The sequence below is a fragment of the Microtus ochrogaster genome, linkage group LG1 (assembly GCF_000317375.1).
Source record: "Microtus ochrogaster isolate Prairie Vole_2 linkage group LG1, MicOch1.0, whole genome shotgun sequence".
In the NCBI taxonomy this organism is placed as follows: Eukaryota; Metazoa; Chordata; class Mammalia; order Rodentia; family Cricetidae; genus Microtus; species Microtus ochrogaster.
In genome coordinates this window covers 32,019,497-32,028,984 of record NC_022027.1, presented here as the reverse complement: position 1 = coordinate 32,028,984, position 9,488 = coordinate 32,019,497, and the positions used below count along the sequence as shown (strand labels likewise).

General features: G+C 39.2%; 1 protein-coding gene across 5 annotated transcripts in view; it reads left to right on the top strand.

Moving 5' to 3' along the window:
- The window catches only part of Clock (clock circadian regulator), an 85,917-nt gene that overhangs the window by 1,379 nt on the left and 75,050 nt on the right, over positions 1-9,488 (top strand). For all 5 annotated transcript variants that reach the window (XM_026785162.1, XM_026785161.1, XM_026785163.1 and 2 more), the window contains exon 2: positions 587-665. The gene's annotated coding sequence lies outside the window, so the exon portion shown is untranslated. The remainder of the gene's footprint in view (positions 1-586; positions 666-9,488) is intronic.

Below are 9,488 nucleotides of genomic sequence, written 5' to 3'. Positions count from 1 at the left end.
GGGGGGTGGGGGACGCCGGGGCGGCCGCGCGCTGGAGGCTGGGCGCGGTGACAGGCCGACTCGGCCGCCCAGAGGGCTCGCGCCCGGGACCCGCTAGGCCTTGTGACCCACTTTATTCCTGTCACCACTCGGGCACGTTTGGAGCGGCGCCCAATGGGGCGATGGGGCGGCCAGCTCCTCCGCCGAGCCCCCGCCCTCGCGGCGGCCGGCAAGCGCTGCGCTCCGCGGTCCGAGCGGCCGCCGCTGCCGCCCGGGGCTGGTTCCGTTAGTGGTCCTGGTTCCGGGGCTTGGTCGGCGGGCTGCTTCCGACCCGCCGCTCTCCGCTGGCGGAGCTGACTATCCCGGCCGTGGTCCTGGCTCGAATCCTACGGAGCGCCACGAAGTTTATATTCCCGTGGGTGTTCTCTGCCGCCGTCCAAGTCCCGGGTAATAAGTCCTGAAAGATGAAGAGCTTTGGCCTCCGACCTGGCAGATGATAGATCGGGTGGTGGATGTTTGCTATTAGAATGCCGTACCCCCACCACCTGAAAGGCTTTCTTGACACTTTTAAGAAGACGACAACAAACCCCGGTGTTTTCTTTTCCAGTGAAAGAACAGCACAAGAAGAAACTTTTAAAGGCATTGTTGATTTGACTACGGCATCGATCCCCGAAATCACAGGAAAGGTAATTTCGCTCGATTGCATTGTTACAGCTTTAAAAGAGATGAGGGAAGAAAAGTTGTAGAACATCCATTTTCATAGCTGATTGAAAAGAAATTCTTAAGAGGCTATAACTTAATGAGTTGCTGTCTCTAAGTCATGTGCCCCAGAACAGTTCAAATCTTGTTTGTTTTAAAATCTTAGGGGAAAGAAACCTTATGTGCCAAGAGTTTACTGCCTAGAGTGACATTGGCTAGTTTGCCATGATCACCTATGAAAAAAGAACGAAGCAAAACTTAGGCATAAAGTTAAAAAAGCAAGAAGTAGAATGGTATGAACTGTGTGTTGTTTTCTGTGTTAAGGGAGCATGCAATAACTATAAGGTTTGTATTGCTCTTCTGTATAAGGAAGTCCTAAAATAATACTAGAAAACCAATAATTTTGGGAAAGGGAGAAGTGGTCTAAAGAGGAAAGGGTGGAAGATGAAATGTTTTATGTGTTGTCTATAGTATTTTTTGTTTTATGGATTCATAAACAGCAAAAATTACTTAAAATACTTTATATGCTGTTGGCTTCCTATTTTGTAGGGAATTTTGATTATTTTCAATATTTTTCTTAATACTTGAAAGAATAACCTGAAGAGAAGATTAGGATGAATTTGCCGGCTCTTTCCACTTTAAGAAGGCGAAGTCACATGACTTAAACCACAAAGGTTGTTCTTTTTCCTTGCTGTCACTTAGTGGTAACTGCATCTGGTGTCACAGTTGGATCATGCTCCTTTGATAGGGTAGTGGCTCCCTTTTATTTTTTCAGGAACTGTAGTTTATATATTTTTTTCCTTTTGTCCATCCCTACCTCGGAAGTTTGAACACTGTATTTTCAATGCTAATAGACTAGATTGTTTAGCTTAATGTGCTGTTCTGATGGGCAGCCATTATTTCCTTTAAGGAGGTCAGACATGAAACCCAGTGAAGTGGGGGGGGGGAGATTATTTCGTATGGAAAATAAAATTCAGAAGCATACATAAGAAAGTAAGCATTTTTATGATTACAGGTTGTGTAAATATACATTGTACTCTTTTCAACAGGGTTAAGGTGGAAAGGGTCTTGTGAGAGTGGGTACAGTTTTAGGAGGGGAATACTCAGATGAAATGTTTTATGTGTTGTCTATAGTACAATAGTACTGGGTAGAAGCTAGTTGCTATAGAGATTTTCGTTAATAGTAGTAGTATTTTTATTTTCTAGGCTAGAATATCTGTGTTGCTTCTGTTTGTTGCTGGTCGTCACTCTAGTGCACATGGTATTTGTATTTCATTTGCACTTCACGGGTGTCCACCTTTCCAGTCTTGTAAGCCAGTAAATCACGGAAGTGAGGCTGTCTGCCGTGGTTGTTGTTGAGACAGGCTCTCCAGCTGTCCTGGAACTTACCCTGTACTCTCGACTGGCCTTGAACTCATAATAATCCTCCTGCTTCAGCTTCCTGAGTACTAGGATTACAGGTGTGTGCCGCCACACTGGGTATACCTTTCTACTTTTACCTCCTAACTTTCTCCAGAATTAACAATTGGATGTGTAGCTTTCTCCATCTTCTTCTGTGAATTATAAGTATGTTCATTTTAGCCTTAAAAGCTGAATTATTGAGTTTTATGTAGCTTTTTGTCGGGATGTTGGGGAGTCTTAGTATGAAGTCCAGATTTGTCTGGAGGTACAGAATCTCCTGCCTTATTGAGCCTTAACGTTGGGGTTATGCTTGGCCAGTTATTGAGTTCTTGAATGATTGTTCTGCCAGTTTGTCTCAACTGTACCCCACTCCCCAGGATAGAAATGATTAGAATATGTCATAGAGTTTCAACATCTGATATAAACCTTAGGATATAACCCCTTACACTCCCCACTCCCCAATGTTTGAAGGGAGTTCAGACTGGTGTGAATTCGGCACAGAGACTTAAGTTTTAACATTTGCTATAGCACTCTTAGGGGCCCAATTATAGGATCTCAAGTTTGGGTCCTCGAGGGTGAATAGGTATCTCAGCCTCTATCTAGTTAAGAAAGGAGAGAAAAGCAAACCAGAAAGCTCAGACTCTTCTTCACGCAAAGGAGTCAGCTTCAACCATACAGCAGGTGTCTCTGCGGTGGTGCTGTTTATCTGTGTACATGACTTAGTTTAGCTTTCCCTCTGGAGAGAGCCTTTTGCTGTTTTATTTGATCATTATAAACTAATTATATATTGATTTCAAGGTTGTTAGAAATATGAAACTAAGAACTATACTTAGTGAACTGCTGTCCATTATCTAACACGTCGGGCAGGTTTTGCTAATAATAAAAGAAAGTTTTTTCCTTTCTTACTCTTTCCCCAGAGCACAGCATTAAATGCTTCCTCTCCTTATTTTTACTTATGCTTCTATATCAGGTAAACAATTTATTTGTTCTGAATTTTTTTAATAAAACATTGTAGGGAACACATTATCTTTAAGTTTCACATTTCATAGCACAACCATCTTTGTGACTATTCCTTTAGAATATCTGCAGACGTTGCAGCATCTTTTTTGATGTAGATCCCTTGTAGACAGTACATCAACTGTATTTTCTCCCTTTCTGACCATTAAATTGTTGGTAGAGTTGAACGAATTATCAACTCAACACCCTTAAGTGTAAGAACAATTTAATCCTTACTAATTGGCTTAATTACATAATGGCATTTATAGATTTCTTTAAAACCATTTTTAATATCCCTGATATATGTAATTCCCATAAATTAAGTGGATAAAGAAGTTCTGTTTTCTCCATGCTTTACTCTGCAAATATTAAATTACCTAAACAATTTATCCTCACAGTTTTAATTCTGAGTTATCATGCTAGTTGTATAATTCACGAAGAAATACTTTGTCTTATTATTTTAAGTCTGTCCTGTCACTCTACAAAAAGAAATCATTTATAGAGTGTACATTTTTATTGTTTTGATTTTTTTAAAAGGACTATTTATTTAAAAATTTTATTTTATGTGTTTGGATGTTTTGTCTACATGTATGTCTGTGCACCATGTCAGTGTGGGCTCTCTTGGGAGCTAGAAGAGTGTCGGGTCCCCTGAGAACTGGAGTTAGAGATGCTTGTGAGCTGCCATGTGGATGCTGGGAATTGACCCCCACTCCTCTGGAAGAGCAGCCAGTGCTCTTAACCAGTGACCCATCTTTCCATACCCTAATGGATTTAATTTTTTTTAAATGCTCTGTATTTTAAATATTTATTTTTTTTGGTAAAATCTCTTTTATTTATATGGTGAGTGCTAGAATCAAAAATGGACCCCTGGGTTCAGCAAATACTCTGCTTCTTAAAAGAGCCCATGTTTAATTGAATATCTTTTAATTTTTAATTTTCATTATAAGTAGTAGAAAATAAGACCTCAAATTGATTCCCTTTTTGTTTTTGTTGGTGTTCGGATTTGAGACAGAGTCTTGCTGTGTAGCCCAGGCTTGTCTTGTCCTCTGAATCAATCCTTCTGCTCTGACTTCTTTAGTACTGGGATATGCCATACTTAACTTGAAAGGTTTTTGTATTTAGGAAACGAGGCACAAATAAAGTTGTAATTGTAACCTAAGCCACGTGCCTAGCTAAGAGTTTATTATTTGTATTGAAATAGAACTTATGTTCAGTAGTTAACTTAACTTTCTTAATTTTCAGCCTTTGGTTATAAATGCAGCACATCCCTGTATGGAAATTTGGAAAACATAGAAACCACAACAAAAAGCATAGTTTTAAGAATTTAAAATACTACTGAAAATCCTATCACCCAGAGGAGCCATTGTTATTTTTCTGTTACCTTCTCCTCCTCTGTGCTTAAGCCTTGTGTGAGTTTCTTATGCACACTCACAGACCCATGGCTGTATAGAGGACACCGCCCACTCCAGTGTAAACGGCTGTGTGTCTTTAACAGCAGCTCGTCAGCGTGCTTTCGTGCCATTGTTTTCTGCAGTGTTACTGGTTTAATACGGTGATTCTCATCCATGTTTTCCATATAATTTACTTAACTACTTTTACTATTGGATATGCAAGTTTTTAATTTTTAAGTTAATAAGGAGAATTACAGCTTGGAAATTTTCATAGGCTTCAGAATTAGAATACAAATAAAATGATACTGAACTTGTGTTGATAACTGAATTCAACAGATTTTGTTGGAAAAATATGTCAGTCTATATAGTCGATTAATAATCATGATCAATAGTGAAGTGAATCAAAGATTTTTGTAGTATTTTCTTTCTAAATTTATGTTTTACTTTGAAATGTGTTTCACATTGCATTTCATGAGCAAAAATCAGTTGGGGATTTGGTTTTCTTTTTATTACTGAGGATGAATCTCATTGGCAGCCTCTAGTTTAACTGATTTCCTGTGCGTTTTCTGCTTTTAAAGGCCTTGTTTCTTCTCTGTTGCTCATTGTTTTCTTTGGGTGTACTTTGTTTTCTCTAATCTCTGAAGCTAGAAGCTGAGATCATTTGATTTTTCATTATAACCATACTAGAAATTCTGACTGCTTAAATTGGTTACTTCCACATTTTTCTATGTTGGGGACCTTGGGATTCTGTTGTTTCCCAGGTTAGCCTCTAACCTCTGGGCTGAGGAGATCCTTTTAGTCACTCTTAGGAGTATCTGGGGCTGAAGGCAAACACAGCTGTGTGTGGCTTCTGGTATCTCTTTGATCTGGGATTATTGAGAAGTTTGTTTACAAGTATTAGGATTTTCCAGAGATATTTCTGTTAATTTCAGTGAGATGTGATTGTTTTAAATTCATTGAAATTTGTTTTATAGCTCCAAATGTGAGCTTGGTAAATGTCTTACATGTATTTGAAAAGAAGGTTGTTGGGTACAGTGTTCTATAAATACCAGTTATGTCATGTTGGTTTATTGTTTTATGTATACCTTACTACTTTTGAATGAATGTCCAGACCTGCTCTTTTCTGCCAGAGCACACATGCGCATTACTTTTTTCATTGCTGTGATAAGATATCTCAATGAAACGACTTAAGGAAGGGCGTTTAATTCGTTCCACAGGCTGACTGGCCCCATGATTGAGGTTCTGAGGTGAGACAGAGCTTGATAGGAGAGGGTGTGATAGCACGGGTTCCTCAGCCGGGCCAGCAGAGGCATAGAGCTCTGAGTGGAGCGCTAGTGACCTGGAAGTTTCTCATTTTCAGTAATGCCATCAAATTAGGGATCTGTCAGTGGATTGATCCATTGATTAGGCCAGATCTCTACTGACCTGTTCTCTGTAGGGTTTTTTTTTTTTTTTTTTTTGGCCGGGCCGGGGATGGGGGGAGGATTGTTTGTTTGTTTTGTTTGTTTTGTTTTGTTTTTTACTCTTTCGGGGCCCATCACCCAGCTTCTACTTAAATACATGGAGACTTATTCTTAGTTATGAATGTCTGGCCTTAGCTTGGCTTGTTTCTAGCCAGCTTCTGTAACTTAAATTAGCCTGTTTCCCTTCTTTGTTTTGCTTCTGGGCTTTTTACCTTTCTTATATGACTTTCTTCCCTTCTTACTCCATGGCTGGTGTGTGATTGGGTGGTTGGCCTTTGGCATCCCCCTCTCCTCCTTTTCTTGCTCCTCCTCTTCTCTCAAGCCTAGATTTCTCCTATTTGTTCTCTCTGCCTGGCAGTTCTGCTTGTTTCTTTCTCCTGCCTAGTTATTGGCCATTCAGCTCTTTATTAGACAGGCAGAGTAACACAACTTTACAGAGTTAAACGAATGCAACATAAAAGAATGCAACACATCTTTGCATCATTAAGCAAGTATTTCACAGCATAAACGAATGCAACACATCTTATCACTAATATTCCACAACTGTTCTCCTCTTTGTAGTCAGATTCACCAACTTGGGACCATGCCTTCACCTTCCTGCCTTTTGGTAGGCGCATCTTATCTGGACCATAACAGAATGCTAACCTTTTCATCTAGGCCGGAAGGAAAGCACCTTAAATTAAGAGGAAGCTAAGAGACAAGATTTTGTTAAGTTGCCCTTGGATTCATGATCCTTCCACCTTGCTTCCTGAGAAGATGGATTGCAGGCCCAACATTTGTGCCCTGTGTAGTTTCATAATTCAGTCGAGTATCCTAGAGGAGATAGAAGCGAAGAACTCTGAATTCCCGCGTGCTGGCTGTTCTGTTACCCTAGCCCTTCATGAGCATCCAAGTGCTATCCTAGCTTCTCTGTTCTTCATCAACAGTATTCTGCACAGACCAAGTTGAAACTTAGCCTCTTCTCTGAGTCCAAATTAGAAAATGCTCTAGATCAGTGTAAGTCAGATAGAATGGAAACCTTTAAAAGCCTCCACCCCGCCTCTTGTCCTCAAGCTGCTTTTGAATATGGTCTTTGTAATTCCATTGTTTTTTCTAGTTCTCAAAAAGAACAGTGGTCTATTGCAAGTTCTCTTTTGTACCTAGACACAAACATTTTCCTGTTAGTTTAAAAAATGCCTAGAAAGCTTGATTTGGGGAAATCATTTTATCTTACTGTTTATATATTAATGTTACTAGATTTTAATTTTAATACTTTTAAAAATCATTGTTTTTAGAAGTATAATTTATGTCTTAAAGTTCACTGATTTAAAACCTGTATATGTAAGAATTCAGGTTGAGTTGTAATAAATGTACACAAATAAATGTAGCCACTACCAGTACCAAGAAACAAAATTCTTTTCACCCTCGAAAGTTCCCTGTTCTCTGGCAGCCCCTGGTCTGTTTTCTGTTTGCATGTTTCCCTTTCCTGTGATATAGAAGTGGAGCTATGCAGTCTGTCTTCTGGGTCTACCTTTCATAGCACGCTCGCATGTCAGCTAGTTTGCCTCTTTTTGTGCTGAGTATTGTCTGTCATGTAGGGTATGCATATAAATTGTTTTTCCAGTTATGAGTTGATAGACATATGGGGCTACTACTATAAGAACTGGCAAACATTGGAGCACATATATTCTCATTTCACTTGGGTAAACACCTGAGAATGGTATTACCAGGATTCGTAATAATTATATGCCTCACTTTCTAAGATACTGAATTGTTTCCTAAAGTGGGTGTGCAGCTTTACTATCCTTGAACCAATCATTGGCAGTTTTTTTTTGGCAACCTACTCTCAGTAATGTCGGTTGGTTTGCATTTTGGCCATTTTGATATGTGTGTATGATTAGGTATCTTGCATTTTTACAATAAACGATATTAAATACTTTCAGCTGTATGTCATTGGTGTATTTTCTTTTGTGGAGTGTACGCCCAAATCTTTGTCTACTTAGACATTTGGGTTATTTGCTTATTATTGAGATAGAAAGATCTACTTTGCCTTAATATAGTCTATTAGAGTATATTTTGTTTTGTCAGATATTAGATAGTCAAATTGTAGAAATTATCTCCCGACCCGTGACTCACTCCCCTTTTTATGTTATTGGCATTTTTGAAGAGAGTTCTGTGATGATACCTGATCATTCATTTTGTCTCTCTTTCGCTTCCCCGCTTCCCCTTCTTTTTTTGTAGATCTTTCTGAGACAGGGTGTGCCTGTGTAGCCCTACCTGGCCTAGAACTTGCTAGGTAGGCCAGGCTGGCATCAAACTCACTGACATCTGCTTCCTTTGTCCTGCCCCGTGCTAGTATTGAAAGTGCACTACAATGCCTGGCAATTTCTTTTATTGTATGCTTTATGGTTTTTGGCGTTTTAGCTTAGAACTAGTATTTTTTTTGTCTCATGTTTTATCACAGAAGTTTTAAAGGTTTGCTTTTATATTTAAGTCTGTCTGATTCAAATTGATTTTTATATATAGTATGAGGAAAAGATTGATATTAAAAATAACTTTCCATGTAAATACACAGTTGTTACTTCAGAATTATAGTTAATAAATAGTATAGTTAATAAATAGTATTTCTCTGAAAATAATAAAGCATTAATGCTCAAAAAGCAAAGGAGAGTTTTTTGTTTTTGTTTTAATGGAATTGACCTTTTGTTTTGTTTTGTTTTGTTTTTTGTTTTGTTTTGTTTTTCAAGACAAGCTTTCTCTGTGTAACAGCCCTGGCTGTCCTGGAGCTCACTGTGTAGACCAGGCTAGCCTCGAACTCACAGACCTCTGCTTTGCCTCAATAAACGTGTGCACTACCACTGCTCAGCTAAAGGAGAGTTTTTTAGGAATCTTAGTAGAGGATTTCATGGACTTCTATCAGATAATACTGTATCAGATGAACAAAAACCAAGTCTGTATATAGTAGCTGAATATATCAATTGTAATTGGATGGGTAATCTTAATTCTGCTTTAAAAATAGAGATTGTTGCTGGGCGATGCTGGCGCATGCCTTTAATCCCAGCACTCGGGAGGCAGAGGCAGGCGGATCTCTGTAAGTTCGAGACCAGCCTGGTCTACAAAGCTAGTTCCAGGACAGGCTCCAAAGCCACAGAGAAACCCTGTCTCAAAACAAACAACAACAAAGAAAGCTAAGGCTTCATCTCATACTGTCATTCTCTGCTCTTATCATCACCGTCTGCCATGGAACAATCTACTACTTGAATGATGCCTATGCAATAATAATGGAACAATTGCATTTCTTAGACAGTGTGTTTTAAGTTCTCTGTTTCATAGGAGGAAGATAGTGGACTTCTCTGCATTTTTCCATCTTGCCCCCTTTCCTTTTCCATCTCAGTTTTCTACCTTTTGTTTTTGACCACATTGATACTCTAAAAGCTGAATGCAGTATCCCTCACTTAACTTCCATTTCCATCCTCCAGCTCCTCCCCATCCTCTCCCATGTCCCTCTCCCAATATCATCTCCTTTTTTCATTAGAATTTCTAGTGCCTATAAAGGCTTTGTAAGAGAAAAAACTGTGTG